General features: G+C 45.2%; 1 pseudogene; it reads left to right on the top strand.

Moving 5' to 3' along the window:
- The first annotated feature begins 11,504 nt into the window (after nucleotides 1-11,504).
- On the top strand, nucleotides 11,505-11,625 carry LOC136637700 (5S ribosomal RNA; annotated as a pseudogene).
- Nucleotides 11,626-12,093: the final 468 nt, after the last annotated feature.

Below are 12,093 nucleotides of genomic sequence, written 5' to 3'. Positions count from 1 at the left end.
CCTGCATTGGCTAAGCTCAGCCAACGCAACCCTCCTTTCCCAAGTCAGTGCAGGGGCTGGATGCAGCCTCCTTGGGCCAACACATGTCCCTGTGCCAGCCCAGCTAACTCTCGAGGAGGCACAAACATGCTTTACAGCAGGGGTGCTCACACTTTTTTGGCTCGAGAGCTACTTTGAAACCCAGCAAGGCCCGGAGATCTACCAGAGTTTTTTTTACAATGTTCGCGCCATCATAACATATAACATTTATGTGTACAATGTATGTTGGTGTACCTTGAGCCCCACTGAGTATAACAGGACTTACTCCTGAGTAGACATGCCTAGGATTAGGCTGTGAGGCTGCAATCCTAGCCACACTTACCTGGGAGTAAGCCCCATTGAGTACAATGGGCCTTACTCCCGGCATTTCCTCCCAGAGGCACCTGAAGGGGGGGGGGTCGACACTCCGCGATCTACTCATTTTGCCTCGCGATCTACCGGTAGATCACGATCCACCTATTGAGCACCCCTGCTTTACAGCATGTTTGCGCCCCTCCTGGGCCATATTGCACCCTAAGACGTTTTGACCAAGCTGTCGTTTAGCTCTTTAATTTGGAGTTGGTAATGAAATGCAGCAACTGAATTTTGTGCAGGTCCAATTTATGAACCCATTTTGGAGTCCCAGTGATGCAGTACGTAACCACCGACCATGATCATTATCCAGAACCTACAGATAACACAGGCCTTTGTCGTCCTTGCCCTATTCATCAAGTTTGTACCTTTACCTCTTGTCCTTGAGGTATCCTCATTATGCTTAAAAAAAACAATCCAGCCAAATGACTATGAATTTGCTACAGAGCTGCATAATTCATGGTGAGAGAGAGAGAGAGAGAGAGAGCATAATTTTTTTTTTAAAAACTACAGCCAAGTAAGAATTCCAGTCTGGTAGATTATTCATTGCTTTTATGTACTACACAGACGGAGTTGATTTGAATAAGGCTTCTCTCTCTCCTCTCAGACACACTTAAAAGTATCTGTTTGTCAAATCTGTCCAGCAGAAAATAATCATTATTTAAAGACAGCTGTTAATGTTGCATAATAGAAAAGCATTTGATTCATGCCCGGCTGTGAAGCACACGTTTGTTTTATACACTAGTAAACCACAGGCAAGATCACAGAGAACTGAAACTGAACAGAAAGCAAAAAGCCAAAACGGTGTCCTAAATATTAATCAGATCTGTTTGTTGCCTAAATTAACTGTGCAGCTTTAAAACAACAAATGCTTCTCTTACCCTGGTTGGTGGGAGGAAAATAATGTGGTCAACCTGTTGAATTTTGAATGGAAGAGGCATGTGTGGATGTGAGGTGCATTAATTCTCCTCCCATTATGCTTGGCTGTTCCATTCTTGTATGCAAGAAGCAGAAAGAAATGCACAAGAATCTTCCTGCCGGGTAAGTGCCACCAGGAGCAGAATACATCAACATTTTCCTCTACGCAGGAAAACAGAAGCAAGCACAGCAATGAAAGGTACAAGTGTAAGCACATCAGCCACACATTCACACTCCCATGCAAACAGGAAATAAAACCACACACTGACCCATAACAGGGACCCAATGGAAAGTTGTGACACTCCTTTTTTTGCAAGTCAAAGAGTTCTAGGTATTGGGAAAGGAAAGCACATTAAAACCCTTTTCACACAACCTTTGTACATATCATTGAATGTGCTCAGAGGGAGTGAGAGTCGGATTGTGGTGGCAAGGCCTACCCCAACCTAGATGCTTTCAGGTCAACATCTGCAGTGAACCTGCATGCATACACTTGTAAAAATGTAGGTAGGTTTTCTGTGGTTTTCAGATAATACTGTTGTGTTCTTGTCATCAGCTGATCAAGGGAAGTACTGGATTAAGATAATCCATCAGGAAGAAAGACAAGTTCCTGAAAGTGCCCAAAGGCTGATTTAAATACCTAAATATTTCTAATGTATTTTCAGTATAGGTTTTTTTTTTTTTTTGGGGGGGGGGGAGAAGAAGAAGAAGGGTTTTAAAGAAACAAAATATACATTATCTAACAGCAAATCTTATACATGTCTACTCAGACATGCATCCCACTGAGTTCAGTGGAACTTTCTCCCAGATAAGTTTGTATAGGATTGCAACCTAAGGGTACAATCCAAACTCACCCTTGGGCCAGAGGGTCACAAATGTGCCATAAAGCATATTTACGCCTCCTCTAGAGTTGGCTGGGTCAGTGCAGGGACACGAGCCAGCCCATGGAGGCCGAATTCGGCCTCTGCGCTGACTCAGGCAGGTAGTCTTGTGTTGGCCGAGCTCGGCAGACGCAAGAGTCTGGGTTGGGCAGGGAGGAGGTGGGAGGGAGGCATTCCAGGGCAGGGGGAGGGCAGTCCTGGGGGTGGGTGGATGGGGAACAGGAGGTTGGGCTGGGATCCAGCAGATATGCTGGATCCTATCTCCCGTTCCCAAGCAGCTCTCCTTGGACTTATGCTACCTCCTGAGGTGGCGCAGGTCCGAGGAGACCCACTGGGGATGCGGTGACTTACCTGGGCTAAGGAGAGAGTTTTCCTTTACCTCTGGCTGAGCCACTTTGGACCGCTATCTTGCGCTGGATACACCACAGGCCTCCTGGCCTGCCTCTTCCAGCGCAAGATAGGATTGCACTGCACATTTATTTAGTATATATACTTGAATATATTTTAATATTCAAATATTTTACTATATAGGTTTTATTTTTTTAAAGCCTTATGTAGAAGAATCTATGTTTGAAACATTATGGCTTGCAGTGATGGCAGGCATTCACTGGAATGTCTCTTGTTAACTGTGGTGTGTTGCCCTCTTAGTGTATGTCTATTCGTCAGTAAGATCAATGTCTGATCACCCATAACCTCTGATTTCAAAACCACCAACCCAGCATAGGACCATCCAGTCCAGTCCCTTTATCTCCAAATGGCCAACCAAATGCCTCAGGGAGCACTGTCTCCTGTCGCCACTATTTTGCATTTGGCTTTCAGAGATAGGCTACCTCTAACCCTGAGGTTACATGAAGTCATCATGGCTTGTAACCTATGATGGACATTTCCTCTCTAAAACTGTCCAATCCCTTCCTAAATGTAGTCTCTGATCATACTCACTAATGACAATTGTTTCTATTCACCATGGTACTTTCCTCCCCATATGATAGGCTGGATCAGAACAATGCAATAGTCCCTTAGTCAAAGTCAGATCAAGAGCCAAGAATATCCTTTGGCTAAACCTTGTTAAGGAAGCTGAGGGCTTGCCTGGCCTTCCAAAGACTTTATAAGGCCTTTAATTGTCACTTCTGGTTTTTGCTGAAAAATGGAAGCAATGTTCAAAGGCCTTCCTGAGGCCTTAAAAGTCATTCTGAGGGCCTCAGAAGCCACACACAGCCTCCCCAGCCTTCAGAATGCTCTTCGAACGTGAGTGTAGGGCTACAGGTTGCCCTGCCTCAGCTCAGTGCAGGTCAGGAGACCCACACTGAGCGAAATTTGCAGATGAGAAATCCATGGATATGTATGCCTGTATGCTATTTGTTGAATGATGTCAACTTATTGGTCATCAGGATTCCCTGGGTAGCTATGCCTGCCTTCAGACCCTAGGCACAGACCTTGGATGAACTCTGGCTCCAGAAAGATGGATTCATTAAACTGATTCCTTTGCAGATGTGGGTGCTTAAACCTAAAACAGTAGACAATGTGCTGGCTCCTCATGGCACCGATTCTAAAGTAGTCACTAGCCCAGTGTTTCTCAACCTGTGGGTCAGGACCCACTAGGTGGGTCGTGAACCAAGTTCAGGAGGGTCCCCATTCATTTCAATCTTTTATTTTTAATATATTAGGCGATGCTACCATGGTATGTGACTGCATTTGGGGAAATGTTACAGATCTGTACTTTTAACAGGCTGCTATGTATATGCTTTGAACAATGATAGTAAATGGACTTATTCCTGGGTAAGTGTGGGTAGGATCGCAGCCTAGGATTGTTAAAAATTTTCCTGCGTGATGATGTCACTTCCGGTCATGACATCACTTCTGGTGGGTCCTGACAGATTCTGATTATAAAAAAGTGGGTCCCAGTGCTAAAAGTTTGAGAACCACTGCATTAACCCATTTTGAGACAAATAAATTTGAAATCTTGGAATTTTCACCATCAATTTTCACCAACACTTTTATAAAGGCCAGGTTTTATCCTTCATGAGGTATGATGCTTATTCAGAAGAAAGGCATGACTTTGCATATGTGTTCTGGCTCTCAATGAATGCACAGTGAACTTCCCCAAACACCTCTTATGATCTTGGGCAGGCTAATATTGCCAAAGGCAGTACAAAAGAATCAGAACTTTTCCATGCAGTCTATGAGCAGAATCGCATGCTTGTTTTGCAAGGTTGGTAGAAAGGCTTCTGTGTGCATTGACAGACTGCAGGAGATGTGAGCACAGGAGGTAGCAATTTCCATCTTATGCTCCTGGCTATGGTTTTACAGCAAGTACAAACAAATCCTATGGGTACTGAGCCGATTGGTTAGTTGTTTCTATTGCTATACATTTTTGTTTTCATTTCAAATATCTTCAGGAATTTTCATTTTATTTAAGATATGTTAAACTGAACACATTCCTCTTACTAGGCATTAGAATATCACCCTCTTCATCCATGGATTTGCCTCACCGTAGATGCTGAACCCCCAGATCGCTGCCCTGAAGATCACCCAGACACAACTGGAAGCTTGGTGACCAGAAATGGCCTCTCTGAGGCTCAGAACATCTCCGGACGCAACCAGAGCAAAGGTAGGCTATGAAAACTGCAAATTTCATTATTCACGGTTTTTGGGATCTGCGGGGGTGGGGTGGGGGGTTCCGGGAACAAAACTCTTGCAGATAAAGATGCTCCACCTGTATGTATGTGTGTGTGTGTGTGTGTGTGTGTGTGTGTGTGTGTTTATTTTTAATTTTTCAAATGTTTATACCACTCTTCCTCCAAAGAGCTCAGGTGGTGTACATAGTTCCTTCCCTCCTTTTGTCCTCACAACAACCCTGTGAGGTAGGTGAGGCTGAGAGATAGTGACTGGCCCAGAGTCACCCAGGAAAGCTTCATGGCTGAGCAGGGGTTTGAACCTGTATCTTCCAGGTCTAAGTCAAACTCCCAAACTACTACACTATCTAGATTCCAAAATGAAATTCAGAATGTCTACTGGGCTACTGGGCATTATTGGTAGGGGTCTATGGCATGTTGCTCTGTCAATAACAGCAAGATGCACTAGGTCTTACTTGGCTTACATGGTTGATCTGTACTCATACATTACATATATACATGGCCTGTCAATGACAGCATTATTTATCAACACCAGGACCTTCCTGCACCTTTATCTTAGGAGGAAAACTATCAGAATCCTGCAAGTTCCCTAACTGCACCCCACAACTGCACCTGTGACCTGAATTCTGGTTGAAGTGAAAATATTGGTGGCTTCTCTTGACCAATCAGCATCAATGATGTGTTCAACAGGGAAAACAGTTATGTGAACAGCCTAGTTATACATGGGAAACTCCTGAACTAGCTTTCAACCTCACGTATGGTAGACAACTTAATACTTCCCATCAGTTGGATACATTCTGCAAAGCTCCCAGAAGAGAGGGAGCTGCATTTATTTCAGACAATAAGGCAGCACCCTTCTCATGTCCATCAGATAATCTCTCTATTCTGGTGGAGTTTGTAGAATATCACCATCAACTGAAAAAAAAAAAAAAAGATTACAGCTTTCCAAGATCCCTGGTAGAAAAGATGAGCCAATGTTACAGCTAGACAAGATGGGCCGATGATATGACGTTCACAATGGTACCAAAAGCTCAGGGCATAATAAAGCTGAAGAACTGTATTTTCTGTTTGAAAGTTAAGAAACAGAACTAAATTGTGACAGTGGCAGAAGCTTCGTGGCTTCTCGATCTATATATAAAAGGTTACTGTTGTGACGAGCGCTCCCTGAAGAGCTTCTGCTGTGTATAAGGTTGACATTCACTGCCCTGGTTTCTGGGCCATCAGGAGATAAAACAATTACTTCATGGCAGGCCCACAGGAATTGTCCGTTCCAGTTGCCACTCTTCTTCCAGGAATAACAGCTTCCATTTTGCCACGTGCCTGTAGGGTGAAGGGGGCACTGATGGTGCAATCTGTCATGTTGTAGCAGCTCAGGCAATCATGGCTGTCAATGTAGTAGGAGAAGCGCTAGGACAGCCTGCCTCCTTGGAGAGCTTCTGCAAGTCAGTCAGCATCTAGACTAGACGGACCAACCGGTTGGTTTCATAGGGTCACATTTAGAGTCTATGAGGCTGAACACATGCTTTTCAAGTTAAAGGGGTCAGATTCAAACCTTAGCATGTGCCGTGCTGGAAAAGATGATGCACTCAGGAGAAAGGGCAAGTAATTTGCTGGACCACCTGAAAAAATCTGTCTAGTTTTTGCTTTTTTGCTTCTGCTGGTGGCCAACCAGAGTTCTCTAGTTCTCAGAGCTTGTGCTAGTGATAGGTTGCTGGAAGCCCAGGAAGAAAACCCTGGACTTCTCCCACCCAGAGTCTGCCCATCCATAAGGCCAACTGAGATGGTCACCTCAGGCAACAAATCAGTAGGAGGCACCTACCTCTATCCACACCTTTGCCTCCACTGCTCAACCTCCTCCTACTCCCCGGATTGGAAATGGGTGAAAGAACAGAAGAGGAAGTGCAAAAGAGAGGAAAGTGGTGAACTAGAGTGCTGGATAGCGTTTGGATGCAGAGGCATAACATAACAGAGGTGCCCAGGGCAGTGACATCACAACAACATTGTGATGTCACTTCCAGGTTCTCCCAGGAGGCGGCGGCACTAGCTGCTTTATTCCCCTGTTCCTTCTTCTGTGGAGGCTCCCTTTTGAAGGGGCACTGGAAGTGACTGCCTTGCACATTGTGCCCCCCTTGGTGTAACACCTGGGACAGGTGCTCCTCAGGCTCCACCTTAGTTATGCCTCAATTTGCATACAGCCTTAGGCACCTGGAGGTCTTGAGGCACCTGGAGGCCTGCCCCTCACAACGAAATGATGAACCGCAGTTCTTCCCATTCTCTCCTTCAAATAGAGAAGGGGATCTGTGGTAGCTGACACTGGGTGGTTGGCCCAGTCAGATGTGCCTTCTCCTGAGCACGGACCCTTGGGCACCAGTGCCCAATGTGGTCAACCCAAGCATTACTTTGGACACACAGGTATCAGAAGAGCAGTCCAAGGTACATTTCAGAAATGTATCCAACTCTAGAACCTTTGCTCCTACCCCATTTCAAATTTCGTTTTTTTTGTTTTTAAACTAACCTTCTTCTGATTTTGAGTCTAAACTTTTAAACATTTAGTTGGTAGCCAATAGTTTATTTATTTATATTTATACAGGTATTTATATACCGCCTTTCTTTGATCGTCAGATTTCTCCTCAGACTTTAATCCAAGGCGGTTTACATAGGCAGGCTGTTCTAAACCCCCGTAGGGATTTTTACAATTGAACAGTTCTAGTCTTTCATAGAACTCCTCATTCCTGCTGGATTCCTTCGCGGTCTGGCCTCTCTCTGGCCCTTCGCCTCCCACGCTCCACTTGATGGCAACTCCTCTCTGCCACCTAGGGTCACCTCATCAGTATATCAGCGTGTCGTCAGTTCTTGGGTACTTTCGGCTGTTTCAAACTGGCAGCCTCAGATCTTCAGGCATACAAGGCGGCAGCTCTACCAACTGAGCCAGACCGCCTGCTCTTATATCAGACCTTATAGTTCTTATATCAACAAGGGATGGTCGGAGAGGGTTTCTCCTACCTCGTTGATGATCCTCCTACTTGAAAAATAGCCCACCGTCATTTTGACATTTTTGTCTTAATTTTAATTTTCATTTGATGGCTTTCACTTAAGGCACAAAATGCTTAACCAGAAAAAGAAAGGCTGAACGTGTGAAGCTGACAAGTCATGCGTCAATTTCCCCCTCCCACATCAAAGCCTGAGCATCTAATTAGTATTCTCTGAGTGTTTCTGCTTCAGCCTGTCTTTCAGTAGCTCCTACATTGTTTCCTCTTCTTCCCACATCCATAATTGCTTTTAAAACCTGGTCACTAATATAAAAGCATTTCTCTCCCCCCCCCTTGCATTCGCCTTTGTGAGCCTATGAGTTTGCCATAGTCTATCTTCCCTGCTCCTCTTATTCAGCCAGATTGTTTATGCTGCCCTCACTTTAGAAATGTGAATCTTATCCACGCAGGCAAGGATACCCACAATTAATATGAATTGACTGTGGCAACATCATTCCTTCTCAATGTTTTGTGGCTAGATGGGCATGAAGTCCCCCTACCAACCTGCCACCGACCACAGCTTGCTGCCTGATGAGAGGATGGTCTATGACCATGCCGCAGCAGCTGCTAAGCTACCACTTCTCTGGGAGGAGAAGCAGTGGTGGAGGGTGGCCACAGCTGCCACCATGTAATGGGGACCATGGAGGTGCCAGTGGAAGGAGAACTGCTCTTTCTTGACCAGCAATGGTGACAGCTGCCACCAAGTGGTACAAGTGCCACCAAGTGGTGCCACTGTGGACACCAGCCACAGTGGTAGCTGCTCATAAATTAAAATGGAGAGCAGAGCTGTGGTGGCAGAGGTCAGGCATGGGATTCATGCAGGGTGCCCCCACCAGCCCACAGCTCCCACAGCCTACCAAGTGAGGCCCTTGAAGCAGAAGATGGCCCCTTCCTGGGCAACAGTCACTGCTTCAACGGGAAATGGAATGGAGGTGGTGGAGCAGCTGTTGCCAGATAATAGGGCCACGGAGGCACAGGCGGGGTAGGAAGGACCCCTCCCTCTTATCCAGCAGCAGTGCAGGAAAGATCCTGATGCAAGAATCCAACACAGATTCCCTTTTGCTTCTTAGGAGCTTGCTGCAGCCAGCTTTCCACCATAAGCAATTCCTTAGCTTTGAAAGAGGGAATGTCATGAAAAGGAATGTGTTTTACTATCTCTCTGTAATCATTGCTTTCTATCCAGCTTCCTCAATGGCCCATCTCCTAAAGGCGTATCCCTCAATGATATTCATTTTATGGTATGTTTTCGATATACTTTCTATATACTATACGTTCCTCTTTCCATGCTATGGTGCTGACTACATGTATGGGGTACAAGATTGCAAATTGGCTACCCAAACAATGACAAAATTTACAGCCCATTCATGTAAATTAGGAATACCTGAAACTCATGGTGCTGAGCAGTCGAGATGAAATAGACACTTCAGTGAACTTGGACAATGAAAGCAACTTATAAGACAGAAAAACTGTTTTAAGAGAAAGAAAAAAGATAAGAGGACTCAGTAGTGGAGTTTTCCAAAAAAAGAAAGACAAGAAGCCAGTGGCGTAGCTAGAGGGGGTGCAAAGCACTATGTTTTGTAAGGAGCATCACCATAGCATGCAAACAGCCCCCCCCTTTTTAGAGCCATTCAGGGTGGTGGGAGGAAATCAGATTCCTGATGGAGGAATTCTTATCCCTGACTTGGTTCAATTCTCTCTCTCTCTCTCTCTCTCTCTCTCTCTCTCTCTCTCTCTCTCTCTCTCTCTCTCTCTCTCTTTCTCTCTCTCTCCCCTTTTCTTATTGCTTTCATAAATAAAACAGGTTTTCAAATAACATCTGAAAAGGCTGTGTGACACTTGAAGTGTCCCATAAACCACCACTAGCAGTAAAAGCAACATCAACCAGCAATTCATTGACGAACCACAAAAAGAAAAGCACCAAGAAAAGGTTTCCTCGATGTCAGCCTTTGAAATTTCTCACTGTGATATAAATAGGTTCCAATTTCATAAATATCTGTGAGTTTGCAGTTGTGAATAATTACATGATGTTTCTACGGGTTATGTACACCATCAGACATAAGGCAAAGAGAAAAGAAGCGTGGATGTTAGTCAATTAGAATGGGCACGTACTATACACGCTGAGTCTCATTATTTGCAAGGGTTCCATCAGTGGATGGCAAGAAACGCACTATAGCAAATCAATTTAAAAAACAAAGTTTCTTTGCAGCTTCAAAATCAGAGAGCTATGTGTTGGGCTGCACGGCCCAACATGGGGCTCAGGATCTGGTGACCAGCTCCACTGGTCCCTCTACCTCCATCCCTGCTCCCTCCCCCACCACACCCCCTCCCCACCCTCCACCTGCCCTCCCCCTGCCTCCCCTCACCCTGGAACACCTCCCCATCTCCCCCTACATCACCATTCACCTCTCCACCGCTCGGTGGTCCAGTTGACTGCCGGGCAGCAGAAAGTGGGCCCACTGTTGGAGCTGTACCAGAGTGACCTTGTGCTGGGCTACCTCTGGCAGTGGGCCCGCTGTAAGGCTCGAAAAGCCAGGGCGCACTGGCTCAGGATCGGGCCCTTAGTGGGCTTGTACTGAGCCTCAAATCAGCCTGGCAAATAATCCGATTCCTTCCTGACTTGCAGGGAAGAAAAGAGCGAATAATTTCCAACTCAGCTGGAGTTGAGTTTAAACCAGTTTGCCGATGTCTAGAGAAGAGGGTCGTAAGGGGAAGAGCAAGAAGAAAGGTCAACAAAATGAAGCATGTCAGAGGCGTTTAGCACAGACTGATGTCTCGTTTCAAAGCACTGTTTTGGGAGGAAACACAATCCAACAAGCACAGCATGCAAATAAATATTTGTTGTTTTACAATTTTTATGTTTTGTATTCATAGTGTTCCTTTAAAAAAAGAAATATGTTGATTTCACAGTGAGTGTCCTCAGGCATTTGCAAGGTCATTTTGAAGAGGAGATAACCGTCAGGATTTGGTAAGCATAAGAAAATTATAGGAAGAGTAGGCAAATCTGTCTCTGAGTTAATTACATCCCAAGGATCTGCTGTTGTATTTTATTATTTTTAGCCTAATCTAACCTCTCTTAGTCATTGGTGTTAGTCACTTTACTGGAATGACTAACAAAACCTGAGAATAAGTATTTTAGAGGGGGAAAAACAATGAAAGCTGCAATCCATTTGGCATGCACATTCTGAGCTGTGACCCTAGCATGCACCAGTATTTAAAAAGAAGTTTGTCTTTTGGAGTGCCTCCTTGGAGAACTCATTCAGTGAGTCAGTGAGGTGAACCCATTCAGTGAAGGGTGAATCTCATTTGATGTAGCAAGCCCCACCTCTTCTACATATCTCCACATTTGTAAGGTCTCCATAGAGTAGATCCCCATGAGTGTATGTTTCAAATTCATGGTCTGTGCACTGTAATTTTCTAGCGCACAGATGGCATGAGTGGAGATGATTTGCCAAGGAACTCCCACACATAGGTCCCTGCACATCAACTCATGGACACTGGGTATAGGTCCATTATCACAATAATGACCCCAGATTTCTGGGGACTCTGGGGCAAAGCCACTACCACTGCCAGCAGTTCCAAGGGTTCAGGTGTTGGCCTGACCTGGCCTGGCCTGGCCTGGCCAGTAGAGCTCTTGGTTTGGCATAAGCTCTTGACCTGCCAACTATCAATGCTGCCCCTGCACATGTCTGATCTCGTCTGATCTTGGAAGCTAAGCAGGGTCAGGTCTGGTTAGTACTTGGATGGGAGACCACCTGGGAATACCGGGTGCTGTAGGCTTATACCATAGTCTTTCAAGACTGAAGGTTGCCAACCATATCAATGCTGCCCCTGATCCTTACTTACCCTTTCATTCAAGATCCAGCCAGGGCTAAAATCATGTTACTGTTTCTACAGATTGGCATTTCTTGGGGAAGATTGGGAATGTTGGGACATGTTGCCTTTCAGAGCAACTTGTCTGTTGCTCCTGCTTTCTCACTGAAGAACCACAGACAAACTTCCAGGAGAAGAAGAAGGGCTGAGGGACACAGTTTTTATAGACTCAAAAACAATAACATGAATGCATTGGTTCAATGGTTGAACCTGGTTTCAATCACCAACTGTGTTGACTCTCAAGGTTAGCGTCTGGAACAGTAATCAAATACTAGAGAAGAACAGGGAAAATGTACAGATCTCCTTTTCAAGCTTCTGATCTAGTGCATGAAGAGGGAAACTGTGTATCTCCTCCATGGGAAGATGCAGGGTATC

This window comes from Tiliqua scincoides, chromosome 1, assembly GCF_035046505.1.
Source record: "Tiliqua scincoides isolate rTilSci1 chromosome 1, rTilSci1.hap2, whole genome shotgun sequence".
NCBI lineage: Eukaryota > Metazoa > Chordata > Lepidosauria > Squamata > Scincidae > Tiliqua > Tiliqua scincoides.
Note: the sequence above shows the minus strand (reverse complement) of the source record. Positions and strands in the feature narration are given on the sequence as shown.